The sequence below is a fragment of the Trematomus bernacchii genome, unplaced genomic scaffold (assembly GCF_902827165.1).
Source record: "Trematomus bernacchii unplaced genomic scaffold, fTreBer1.1, whole genome shotgun sequence".
NCBI classification, from domain to species: domain Eukaryota; kingdom Metazoa; phylum Chordata; class Actinopteri; order Perciformes; family Nototheniidae; genus Trematomus; species Trematomus bernacchii.
The window spans coordinates 114,531-128,318 of NW_022987704.1; the positions used below are offsets into that span (position 1 = coordinate 114,531).

Here is a 13,788-nt window from a genome sequence, read left to right on the forward strand (position 1 = left end):
CCCGAGGAGACATACGCCTGTGACACAGCCTCACGCAGCCAGTGTGACAGGTGTTGTGCAGACAGAGGCTGCCCTATTGAGCGCTCTCTGTAATGCACAAACAGACGCTGGGAACTGCGCAACGCAGCTGCGCGTGCCGTATAGCATGACAGCGCGCACACGGGACGGAGGAGATGAGATGTGGCTTCCTCCTCTGATGTGTGAGGAGGAGGAAAAAAACCCATCCAAAGTTAAAGGATTCTGTTTCTTTGGTATCTGATCATCTAAAGTGTTTAATGAAACCCAGTAGAGAACATTAACAAAGTGTAATTGAACTCTTGCTTCTTGTCATCATCAGCAATAGTAAATAATCTGCTAGTGAGATCATCCTCACTCTCTACATGTTGGACTCGAATTAATTTTAAAAACAGAAACCCAAAATCACGACTCAAAAACTCTACAAATCTTTAATCAGGTGAACAGTCATAGATCAAAAGCTGCTCTTTAGATGAACTAATGATGTTTAAAACTTGTTGTTTCCACAGACAGAGAGCAGGGTCTCCAGTCCCCAGCTGTCTGTCTCTGAAGAGTGACCGGTCTATGGGTAATCGTCCAGTCTTCAGTAATGAACCTGGACCCTCAGACACAGAGTAAGAGTCTCTACTGTAACCTGACCTGAAGAGGATTCAGTTTTTATAATCTAATATATGAAACTGTTCTTTAATGAAATCATGTGAGCAGTTTGTAAAGGGAACACGCAGCAGAGTACAGCAAGCTAACATTATCTGAGGATATTACAATATGCAATTATATTATCATTGTATCTGTGTATAAAATGGTTTTAAAGAGCAAGAATGTTGATAAATTCTGATTTACAAAAAGAATGATATCGTCCAAAACATTATTTAACTACTTGGGCATGTCTTTGATATGTCTTTTTAAGATGTTTATTAATAATAGTGATAACCTGGTGAGCTGGTTGTGTTTAGCATTAGCAGATAAAACAGAGTTTTGTGATATCACATGTAGAGTCAATACAAAGACCCAGATCTGTGCCTGGCAACAGGAAGGAAGTGAAGATGTTAAATTCATATCACCTGCGTATTCGTGCAGCGTGAAACATTTCAACTTGAGTGTAAAGTTAGTGACGCTCTGTTACAGAAACCTGTCAGAGTTGAGATTGAGCTCCTGTGGTCTCTGACGGTCTGAGGGGAATCAGAGAGGAGAACAGAGCTCTACAGCAGCTCATATTCAATCAGGGTTATTCATGTTCCTGTATAAACCAGAGACTGTCTGTGGTGCTAACAATATAGACACTGCTGTACTTATGACTTCATGAAGTTACTCTGAGTGAGGATGGAGCAGCTAATGTTAGCCTAGCTTTAATCAAACCCATCTCTTTAGAAATAAACATTTTAAAATGTTTGTATGCTCATTGTGTTGGAGACAGACCTGACAAAGCATTAACTCAGGCTTTTTACAAATCAGTTTCATTCTGTTGTTATTTAGGCATCCTTTCCATATGTTTATTGCTATGAATTCACAGCAGATTCTATGTTGGGTTTATAAAGCACCGGGTTCATACAGCTGTGTGTAGATACAGGGAACATGTGCTCCTCTGGGTCAGGAATCCAGACAGGATGCTCTCTGGTTTTATGATCATGTGAACTGTAAGCTATCTACCTGATCACAAGGGTATATTATATAGACCTTTTTTTTAAATATCAAACTAGAATCTTCCCCCTTGTTGTGCCTTTGGTGAGAATCAGCTCCACTAATGTAAAGTGCTATAAAGGATGTGTTCATCTCCACAGAGGGAAGAGGAAGAGTGGTGTTCCTGTGGAGGAGCAGGTGTCCAGCTGTTCTCTGTGTCAGGACGTCCTGAAGGATCCAGTCTCTACCAGCTGTGGACACTGGTTCTGCAGACAGTGCATCACCTCATACTGGGAGCAGAGACCTCCATCAGGAGACCCCTCCTGTCCCCAGTGTGGAGAAAGATCCAGAACCAGAGCTGGCCTGCAGACAGCCAGTCAGACCAGCTCTGTACGAGGTAAGAGGCCGAACTCATGCAGCGTCTTATTCTTCTTCCTGGTTCATTTGTTTCTTTTTATTAGGTATTCTGTTGAAGAGCATAGACATTAAAATGTTTATTAAACATTAGTTTTATTGTTAGATTCTCAAAAGCATTTCCTGATTCTCTCCTGTTTCTTCTCTTTCAGCAGATAGTGGTCTGCAGGAGGTTTTAGATGAACATAGGCTCAGTCTGAGGAGGAGATGTGAACGTGTGACTGAAGGAACTGATCAAAGTGAAACCCTCCTCAACAGGATCTTCACTGAGCTCTACATCACACAAGGCCAGAGTGAAGAGGTTAATACCCAACATGAGGTGAGGCAGCTGGAGACAGCTTCCAAGAAAGAGACCCTCCATGAAACTCCAATCAAGTGCCAGGACATCTTTAAAGCCTCACCTGACCAACAGACTCACATCAGAGCGGTCCTGACCAACGGAGTCGCTGGAGTTGGAAAAACCTTCTCAGTGCAGAAGTTCACTCTGGACTGGGCCGAGGGTTTGGGAAACCAAGATGTCAGTCTGGTGATCCCGCTCTCCTTCAGGGAGCTGAACCTGATCAAAGGTGAGCAGTACAGTCTTCTCAGGCTGCTCCATGTTTTCCATCCAACCTTACAGAAGGTCACAGCAGAGCAGCTGGCTGTCTGCAAAGTGCTGTTCATCTTTGACGGCCTGGATGAAAGCAGACTTTCTCTGGACTTCAGAAAGAAGAGGGTTGTGTCTGATGTCTCTCAGCAGTCCTCAGTCAACGTGCTGCTGACAAACCTCATCAGGGGGAAGCTGCTTCCCTCGGCTCTCGTCTGGATAACTTCCAGACCTGCAGCGGCCAATCAGATCCCTCCTGAGTGTGTGGACAGGGTAACAGAAGTACGAGGCTTCACTGACGCCCAGAAGGAGGAGTACTTCAGGAGGAGATCGAGTGATGAAGACCTGTCCAGCAGAATCATCTCTCACATCAAGAGCTCCAGGAGCCTCCACATCATGTGTCTGATCCCAGTCTTCTGCTGGATCACTGCTGCAGTTCTGGACCACATGTTGACTACAGACCAGAGAGGAGAGCTGCCCCAGACCCTCACTGACATGTACTCACACTTCCTGCTGGTCCAGACCAAGAGGAAGAAGCAGAAGTATGAAGAGGGACATGAGACGAGTCCACAGCAGCTGACGGAGGCTGACAGGGAGCTTCTTCTGAAGCTGGGGAGGCTGGCGTTTGAACATCTGGAGAAAGGAAACATCATGTTCTACCAAAAAGACCTGCAGCGCTGTGGTCTTGGTGTCACCGAGGCCTTGGTGCACTCAGGAGTTTGTACAGAGATCTTCAAAAGAGAGAGAGTGATCTTCAAGAAAACAGTCTACTGCTTTGTTCATCTGAGCATTCAGGAGTTTCTGGCTGCAGTCTACATGTTGCACTGTTACACCAACAGGAAGACAAAGGTACTGAAGGACTTCCTGAAGAAAGACTGGCCCTATAAGAACAGCAAATTCAGTTCTCAGGAGTACCCATCCCTGGATGTCTTTCTAAAAGGAGCCATGGAGAAATCCCTCAGAAGTAGAAATGGCCACCTGGACCTGTTTGTCCGCTTTCTCCACGGCCTCTCTCTGGAGTCCAACCAGAGTCTGTTAGGAGGCCTGCTGGGTCGCACAGACACCAGTCCAGAAGTCATCCAGAGAGCCATCAGCAACCTGAAGGAGATGAGAAGTGATGAAACCTCTCCTGACAGGAGCATCAACATCTTCCACTGTCTGACAGAGATGAAGGACCACTCAGTGCATCAGGAGATCACAGAGTTCCTGAAGTCAGAGAACAGATCAAAGAAGGAACTATCTGAGATCCACTGCTCTGCTCTGGCCTACATGCTGCAGATGTCAGAGGAGGTTCTGGATGAGTTTGACCTGAGTCAGTACAAAACATCAGAGGAGGGGAAACGGAGACTGATTCCAGCTGTGAGGAACTGCAGGAAGGCTGAGTAAGTCCAGATGTGATTCACTTTATAAACTAATGTGGATCAGAAGTTTAATTATTCAAATAAACACGATAACATTTCTGCTGTTTAAATACTGAGAGGCGACATGTCAAACACATGAAGGACTTTAGAGGTTCCTCAGCATGTGATCACACCACACAGCAGGACTTACAGTTATCAGTTATTATTACTTTCTAGTAGTTTCTTTATCATTAAACACACACGATTTGATCACAATGTGTTAGAGTTTAAAATCAGATCTATATAATATCCCACCAATAACAGAGTTATGTCTTAATACTCATATAGTGAGAACATCTGATGGTATCAAGTTTAAAATATTGAAACTTTATTGGTTTGTTAACTGTGTTTGTGTGCGCAGTACATTTCCAGATGCTCAGAGAAGACAAAACATCCATCATTCACATCTAAATATTAATTAACATTTAAATATGTACATCTCTCATATTGTCAAGTGATTTATTTAATTTCTGTTTCTTTGGTAACAGTCAGTGACAGCAGGAGCGCAGACATGTGATCAGATCACACTAACAACTCATTACACTCTATTATTATATATAAAATGGACTAACAGCAAATCTCAATCAGAACATATGTCAAATATTAATTCATCAAATGCTTCAAGTTAATATGTTTCCTCTTTTTAACACATGTTGTAATATATGTGTTATTATAGACTGACTAACTGTGGACTCTCAGAGACTCACTTTGAAGTCGTGGTCTCAGCTCTGAAGTCTGACTCCTCCCATCTGAGAGATCTGGACCTGAGTAACAACACTCTGAAGGATTCAGGAGTGGAGCTGAGCTCTGGACTAAAGAGTTCAAACTGCAGACTGGAGACTCTCAGGTCAGTTCACTATTGGTATTGGGATGAGGCTCTTGCGTCTCTCCATGCTTCCCTGGTGGGAGGGACTAAACGCAGGGAAACGACGCAAGTGAGGGACGCAAGGATTCCATTTAATCGACCTGAGAAGGACCCATACTCTCTCCAGTACAGGTTAGCTCTGAGTGTTAGCATGCTAACACTCAGAGCTAACCTGTACTGGAGAGAGCATGTGTGAAGAAGCAGGAAATCAAAAGGAACTCACCTTGTGGTAAACCTGAGAGAGAGAAAGAGTTTGAGCTCCATACTGTTTCAGAGAGAATCCTTGATGTGGTTTGGAACATGATGGCGTTTAATCACGGCAGCATTTAGCTGAATCTGCCGGGTAATTCTGATCAGGCATTAGCTCCCCCTCCTCTCTTTTTAAGCTAAGGACCCGAACCTGCTCTTCTCTAACAGCTGGAACAGAGGGATATGAGGGATTTCTAAAATGCAGGATCTGTTTGGTATTTGGAGCAAAACACATCATAGACATGTTTTTATATATTGTTATATATCTGAGACCCAGAATATATGCCTAAAGATAGCAGATAGGAGACCTTTGAAACCCTGTTTAACTCTGAACAGATTATTAAACCTGGAGTTATTTCAAACAGGAACATTGTTTTCTAAACTTACATCATGTTTTCTTTATTCAGTCTGTGGAGCTGCAGTTTGTCAGAGATCAGCTGTTCTGCTCTGATCTCAGCTCTGAAGTCCAACATCCATCTGAGAGTTCTGGACCTGGGTTACAACGCTCTGAAGGATTCAGGAGTGGAGCTGCTGAGAGATCTTCTGGAGAGTCCAGACTGCAGACTGGAGATCCTCACGTCAGTTCACTGACTCTCTGTTACTGCTGGAGATCTCATGTTTCATTAGATATTCATCCTGATTCTTCTACATCATTAACTTGCATCCATTCAGTTGTAAATGTTCTTTATTCATATTTTCATTTGTAGCTACTAAAGTAAGAACTGCAGACTTAGATGTTGTCTGATTCTTGAAGGAATTGGAATAGATGTTAGTTGTAAAAAGTAAATCTATGTTTTTAATATTTAGTAAACGATAACGTCTGAATAAAGTTCATCTGAAGTAATATTAGTTTTACATTAATAAAGTTTACTTTCTGAAGAAGACATTTTGTTGTTGTTCCCATTCATTTAAATGTTGATTAACATCTGATTATAAACTGATTTGTATCCTCATCATGTTTTCTTTATTCAGACTGGAGAGCTGCAGTTTGTCAGAGATCAGCTGTTCTGCTCTGGTCTCAGCTCTGAAGTCCAACATCCATCTGAGAGTTCTGGACCTGGGTCACAACGATCTGAAGGATCCAGGAGTGGAGCTGCTGATCTCTGGACTAAAGAGTCCAAACTGCAGACTGGAGACTCTCAGGTCAGTTCACTGACTGAACTTCATCTGTTTGTATTTATGATTTTCTGAATTTGAACAAATACATTTAAATGATTTGTTCCACTTTTGCTAATGACTGCATATTGATCAGAGTAACAGAGAGAAGGTGAATGTGTGAGGGAGAGTGTTTGAGCTTCCACAGACTCACTCTGTGCTCCATGAGTCAGTGGAGATGCTGTCAGTACTGATGAGCTGTGAGGGAGATGAAGGAGTTGATAAACATCTGATCAAAGTTAAAGTTCCAGATTATCAGTGGATTGTTTCTGCATCATCTCTGACATTAAAGGGGACCTATCATGCAGAATGCCCTTTCTGATGTCTTCTCTACATCACCATGTGTCCCCGGTGTGTCACCGGTGTGTCACCGGTGTGTCACCGGTGTGTCCCCCCCGTGTGTCCCAGGTGTCCCCCCGGTGTGTCCCCGGTGTGTCCCCGGTGCGTCCCTGGTGTGTCAGGAGACTCACTAAGTGATGTCTTCTCTACATCACCATGTGTCCCCGTGTGTCCCCGGTGTGTCCTCGGTGTGTCCCCGGTGTGTCCCCGGTGTGTCCCCGGTGTGTCCCCGGTGTGTCCTCGGTGTGTCCCTGGTGTGTCCCCCGTGTGTCCCCGGTGTGTCCCCGGTGTGTCCCCGGTGTGTCCCCGGTGTGTCCCCGGTGTGTCCTCGGTGTGTCCCTGGTGTGTCCCCCGTGTGTCCCCGGTGTGTCCCCGGTGTGTCCCCGGTGTGTCAGGAGACTCACTAAGTGATGTCTTCTCTACATCACCATGTGTCCCCGTGTGTCCCCGGTGTGTCCCCGGTGTGTCCCCGGTGTGTCCCCGGTGTGTCCCCGGTGTGTCCTCGGTGTGTCCCTGGTGTGTCCCCGGTGTGTCCCCGGTGTGTCCCCGGTGTGTCCCCGGTGTGTCCCCGGTGTGTCAGGAGACTCACAAAGTGTCAGGAAATAAACCCCTCTCTCTTTTCCTCCGTACCCACATCTCTAAAAATGGGGGAACAACGGAGCTGATCCAGATTTGCTGCGTCATGACGACATTACTAAAATGTGGGCGGGCTTTACACCCACGGGCCAATCAGAAACGTTGCTGTCAGAAACAATGAGACGTGTTCTGGAAGTAATATGGTCTGTGTTTACATTAGCATGCTAACACTCAGAGCTAACCTGTACTGGAGAGAGCATGTGTGAAGAAGCAGGAAATCAAAAGGAACTCACCTTGTGGTAAACCTGAGAGAGAGAAAGAGTTTGAGCTCCATACTGTTTCAGAGAGAATCCTTGATGTGGTTTGGAACATGATGGCGTTTAATCACGGCAGCGTTTAGCTCAGGGGTCACCAACCTTTTTAGGGTGAGGGCTACTTTCAAAAAATAAAACAAGTCGTGAGCTACTTTTACTCCTCTTTTTTTTGTTTTTTGCAGTGTATATAATTAGCACATTTTAACATCATGACATGCTGACCTTTAACCTCTGTGTGCTGTTTGGGTCTGTGGGACCCCTTCCAGTGTTTACTAAAAGAACATGTATTCAATCTAATTATTTTAACCTGCTTTATTTGGGGGTGGACGGGCCTCACCTCCTCTAGGGGGGTCCTCACCTCCTCTAGGGGGGTCCTCACCTCCTCTAGGGGGGTCCTCACCTCCTCTAGGGGGGGGTCCTCACATCCTCTAGGGGGGTCGGGGGGCATGCACCCCCGGGAAGATTTTTTTTAAATGTTGAAGTGAAAAGCATCAATCTGGAGCACTCTGAGCCCCAGATGAATTGATGGAAACAGCTCTCAACACTCAGATGAAAGGGAGCTGTATACTTTTCAATAATCCAAACCTCTTTAGAATATGATCACAACCAATAACAAATCATTTAAACTGGTTTATTCTGATCTGATGTTTCCTAGTTAGCATTCTTTCTTTCTATTCATGCTTATTTTACTAATCACTCTTTCAACTGTTTCTTGTTTTTTTTTACTGTCCTCTACACATTGGAATGATTTCTGATTTATCTATTAAATAGATAAAGGTGTGCTCTCTCTCTCTCCCCCCCTCCCTCCCTCCCTAGCTCTCTCGCTCTCTCTCCCTCCCTCCTCCGTGGCGATGACGGCTTGCGTTAAAAAATAATAATAAACATATTTGTAAAGTGGGGGGACACAAACGGGATTTCGAAAAGAGCGGGTTAGTTGCGTGTGTGTGCGTCAAGTGCAATAAATAAATATGCAAGTTGCAGCACACAGAGTAAAGCTCTGCCCCTCATGTGCTGTATAGGCTGCATGATAGGCTGCTCAATGGGGCTGATGTGTTGTGTAGATTCTGCCAGAAGGAACATCAGCGGGGAGGTGCCTTTTCTTCCCAGCCTCGTCTCAATACCCCTCCTCGACTCCTCCTTCCCCTCACTCGCGTCCCTTCCTTGCGTCTTAGCTCCGCCTCCGTAAGATGCGAGCGAGAGACACGAGGAGGTGACGCGAGGACAGAGGAGTCCTCAGGTATTAATTGGGATGTCCTCGTTCACTCAAACGTCACTCTTAAACGACGTCTGTTAATGATGACATGTGCACAGCTGTATCCCCTCTCATTGGGTTTAACTGAATAACCTTTAGAACCTTTAGAACCTTTAGAACCGGCCCATTTGTTGTTAAATATTTATTTAAATGAATGAATCTTTCTCTTGTTAGTCAAGGAATTCAATGTATGATGGTTGGTCCTGCTTTTGTGTTCCGTTTTGGTGTAAAATGTACATTTCAATAAAATTATAATTATAATAATGTGAAAGCCTTTACTCTGAACATGTGTGTCCTGTAGATCCCCACATTCACCACAAACACACATTCAGGACTGTGCATTTTAAATAATTTAACTCCTGAATATCTTAACACAAAACAAAACAAATAATTTGTATTTATCAAGATCTAGCCATTTATGAAATAGCTTTCTTAATAGCTATGTTTTAGTGACGTTCAAGATCATTAAACATGACTTAAATTGTTAGTATAACCTTAAGAAATGAATTGCACATAATAATTCGCTTTCCCACTCATTCTTCCAGTTCTCCGTTTTCCTCTCTTGAAATCGACCAGCTGTGAAGGTGGGGGGGGGGGCCAGCTGTGAAGGTGGGGGCGGGGCCAGCTGTGAAGGTGGGGGCGGGGCCAGCTGTGAAGGTGGGGGCGGGGCCAGCTGTGAAGGTGGGGGCGGGGCTTTTATACGCGAGTAGTGAAAACACTTCCGCGTAGTCTGCTCTCGTGTATCCTCCCTTTCGTCTCCTCCCGCACCCCTCCTCCCTCACCCCTCCTCGACTCCTCCGTGTGCATTTCAGCTATTGGGACGTCCTTCAAAATGGCGTGTCTTGATCGATTTCCGGGTCAAGTCCATGGATGTATAATAAGAACTGGGTTGCGGTCGAATACTCCAAAAGAACAGCTCCTAAGTTCTAACCCTATCGTCTATTCCTTGACCTCTGAGTGAAAGGTCACAGGGTTAAGGGATAGTGGATAGGAGAATTCAAAAGGATTTAGGAGAAGAGACTGCGGTACTTTAGAGAATCGACTGCACTTTCACTATCCGACGTGTTTATGATGCGCCAGCGGACGTCATGAATGTGCGTCTGCTGCTGTGGGGAAACTATGGAAACTACAGTTTTCTATACAGCGGACTACAACATGGATGTTTAATAAGAACGAGGGACTACTGTAAACTCATCTAGAGACTCTGCACCGTGCTCTGATGCTGTTGCTTTATGCTTTATGAACGGGGACAACAGAGAAACATATTCTTCATGACCAAAGTTGGAATTGAAATAAAAAAGGAAAGTGAAACTTATGCTCGTCACCCTCTCCCTCCGGTCCTCATTAATACAAATGATCCCAATACGTATGATTGTATGAAAAGATCTTAAAATCAATACAAATGTATTTATTATAAACGTTAGTCCTTAACATCTATCACTGTGTATATCACCATTCAAACATCTTTTAAAAGTTGAACAAACCCCACACAGCTCAGTAAAGACTGTGAAATGTTGACTTTATTTGATCATTTCAGTAAAAACTAACGTTCATATTTCTCTTTTTGATTATAATACTGATGAACGTTCAAAACAAAGCACTTTGGCAACTTACCACATACGTTTTAAAATGCTTAATAAGCACCGTAACTTTCATGATATCATTTCTCGTTCATAATCGATTGTTTCCGTGAACGGCCGACTGTTGTGTGACGGCAAATGCCGCGGCCGCAAGGCATTGTGGGGCAGCATTTTCTCCTCTCCTTTCGGTTAGGGAGGTCCAGTGGTTCCTAAGCTAAAGGAGGTTATAAAGGAAGTTTGAAACCTCCTTTCCTTTTAATTTAGAGAATTCGAACGGCACTTATCATGGCTGCCACTGAGGGACTTCCGGGTCATTTCACTCCGTTAGGAAGGTTCCTAAGCTAAATGGACTATTCGAATGCAACCATAGAGTTGTAGTAAGTAGATAGAGTTCGCTATGATTTAGGTTTCGTTTATGCATAGGATAGATTCTTTTAATTACATTTCCTTTTTTGTTTTGTGTATTTTATACATTTTGGATTTGCTTGGCGAGCTATTTTTAGAACATGCCCCGCGGGCGACTCACGTTGCCCCTGCCCGCAGGGGCAATGTGTTGGCTACCCCTGGTTTAGCTGAATCTGCCGGGTAATTCTGATCAGGCATTAGCTCCCCCTCCTCTTCTTTTAAGCTAAGGACCCGAACCTGCTCTTCTCTAACAGCTGGAACAGAGGGATATGAGGGATTTCTAAAATGCAGGATCTGTTTGGTATTTGGAGCAAAACACATCATAGACATGTTTTTATATATTGTTATATATCTGAGACCCAGAATATATGCCTAAAGATAGCAGATAGGAGACCTTTGAAACCCTGTTTAACTCTGAACAGATTATTAAACCTGGAGTTATTTCAAACAGGAACTTTGTTTTCTAAACTTACATCATGTTTTCTTTATTCAGTCTGAGGAGCTGCAGTTTGTCAGAGATCAGCTGTTCTGCTCTGGCCTCAGCTCTGAAGTCCAACATCCATCTGAGAGATCTGAACCTGAGATGGAACGATCTGAAGGATTCAGAGAAGCTGCTGAGAGATCTTCTGGAGAGTCCAGACTGCAGACTGGAGACCCTCTGGTCAGTAAGGGGTCTCTGCTGGTTCAGCAGTATTGTATGAACCACAGGGAGGTGTTTCTCTCTCTGGGGAAACAGATCAGTGATGTTACCCACTGACTGCAGGCTCTCTCATTCTTCCATCAACTATAGAAGGCCAGCTGAACATGCAAAGCCACACTTTAGTAATCCACTCTCTAACAGACGGGGTTTTACAGAAGAGTGGGAAAGGTGGTCTGTTCTTATGGGATGTTTTTAATTTCTAGACCAGGGGTGTCCAAACTGCGGCCCGGGGGCCAAATGCGGCCCTCTGAATCCGCCCTCAGCAAATTCTGAAAGTCTAATGAAATATGACCCACTAATGAAACTTGTGCTTGTCTTATATTGTACTTCTTAAATATATATGTACACATATATTACTCAGTAGTATTCATGTATTCATAATCCCACTTTTACAATAAATTCAGTCATTAAAGCTGAAAACATGTTCTAACAAATCTAACTTGATAAGAAAAAAGCCCAATAACTTATTTTTATAACAAGCGTGAAATAGACCCTTCATATTTCCTGTGATTATAATCAATCTGAAGATCCTGCTTTAAGGAATGAGCTGCTGACAGAATAAAGTGAACCCTCTGGAGAGCTGGGAGCTGTTGTTTCTGAAAGCATCTTCAAGTAACAAGCATCCTTTACCTTCATCTGAGGTTTCTGACTTATAACTGAACTCATGAGGCAACATACCTCTAGAGAGCGGCCCAGACCTTTATATATCTTTCTGTATGTGGCCCTCGGGGAAAAGAGTTTGGACCCCCCTGTTCTAGACCAATGACTGGTTACTTCCTGTCATGCAGCTGAGAGCTGTGGCAGGCAGTCGTAGTGTTTGCAGAGAAGATCTGATGGGATGTAAAGCATGAGATCAGGACTCTGAAGCTGACTCAAAGAACTAACACTTATTTTAAACTGGATCTAAAGCTGTTGGATTGTGTTCATCTCTACAGGATCGGAGGATGGGGTGATAAGCCGATCAGAGCCACGATCCAGAAGACCTGTGAGTACTGAAACCATATCCTCCATTCATCAAGATACTAAACTCTTGAATGGAGCATGACCTCAGAGGAAAACAACACTCTTCTTTCTCTCTTCATCATTCTGTCTGTTTCTCTGTGTTTTATCATCATCATCATTCTCTCTCTCTCTCCTTCTCCTCTCAGGTGACAGGAAGTGAAGACACACAGAAAGGTGAGAGGTCGTACCAAGTGAACTTTATTTATTGAGGTTTCAACACTTAGTTAAAATGTAGTTATTGCTCAGTGTGTTTCTGGTGTTCCAGACAAATCTGCAAACTCAGGTTTTATTTGTTCTCAGTTTATTCATCACGGGGCGAGTTTGAGACGTCCAGAGGAGCGTGGAGGCATTTTGGAAAATACAGAAGAAGACTGCAGCTGATGAGAGACTTCCTGTTAGCTCTCCTCAATATGAAATGAACAAAAACAATCCATTGTACTTAAAGCTTTTCTTAAAGATGTGTTGCACATACACCTACTGCTACCTACCACCACCTCCCACCCATCCCGGCACCAAAGAAGAGACCCCATCGACCCTGACTCAATGGAAAAGTACTGGAGCCCCAAAATGTGTTCAGGCCATACCATAGGAGAATATGTCTGGATGTCCAGTCCTGCACACCAGAGGTCATGACCTTTCCCTACAGGGTATAAAGGAGGTGTCTTTGGGTTTTCTTTGTGTTCCTATGTGCAGCATAAAAGCACTGGCTGAGAGGGAGAACGCTCCAGAGCGGGGTCTCTCCTTGGTAGGTTCTCTCAACTTGGTAAGATCTCTCAGATTGATTTGGTGAATTGTTGAATGAAAGTTTGAATGTGTTAGATACCACTGACCATTTATGAGGAGATTCCTCTGGATTCTGTCGGGTTAGACTTTTAATGTTTCAACTGAAGAGGGCAGTTGAAGTTAGAATTTAGTGTAAGAAATGTAAAACTGAATTGAGCTTTTGTATTAGAAAAGTACCACAGCATGATATGTTTTGTATGATTGTCATATTGTAACGAGAGAAGGTAAAAACCTGTTTAAGTGTGGACCATTTTCTTCAAATAAAATCATCCCACCTTTTTGGATTGGGAGAACTTAAAATAAATCTGCGCTCTCCTCTCCTGCTTAAAGGTAAGATTGCACCACTGCCACACTCACACTTAGGTAAGGCCACACCTCATTATTACTGATACCAAAATCCTTCGGGATCGCCTAAACAGATTTAGCGTGTCGTCTGAATTGAAACAGCAGTTCATTGAACCTGGTTCTTCAGGAGTTAATAGGTGAGACCTTGCTGACCTCGATGGATCTGAGCCGAGCAGTAAACTTAGAATCAA

At 43.8% G+C, this 13,788-nt stretch overlaps 1 long non-coding RNA gene across 1 annotated transcript; it reads left to right on the forward strand.

Annotated features, from left to right (window-relative positions):
• The first annotated feature begins 12,005 nt into the window (after nt 1–12,005).
• On the forward strand, nt 12,006–13,556 carry LOC117490127. Its single transcript, XR_004556651.1, has 3 exons — nt 12,006–12,452; nt 12,616–12,643; nt 12,770–13,556. It is a non-coding gene; the product is annotated as an uncharacterized LOC117490127 (long non-coding RNA).
• Nucleotides 13,557–13,788: the final 232 nt, after the last annotated feature.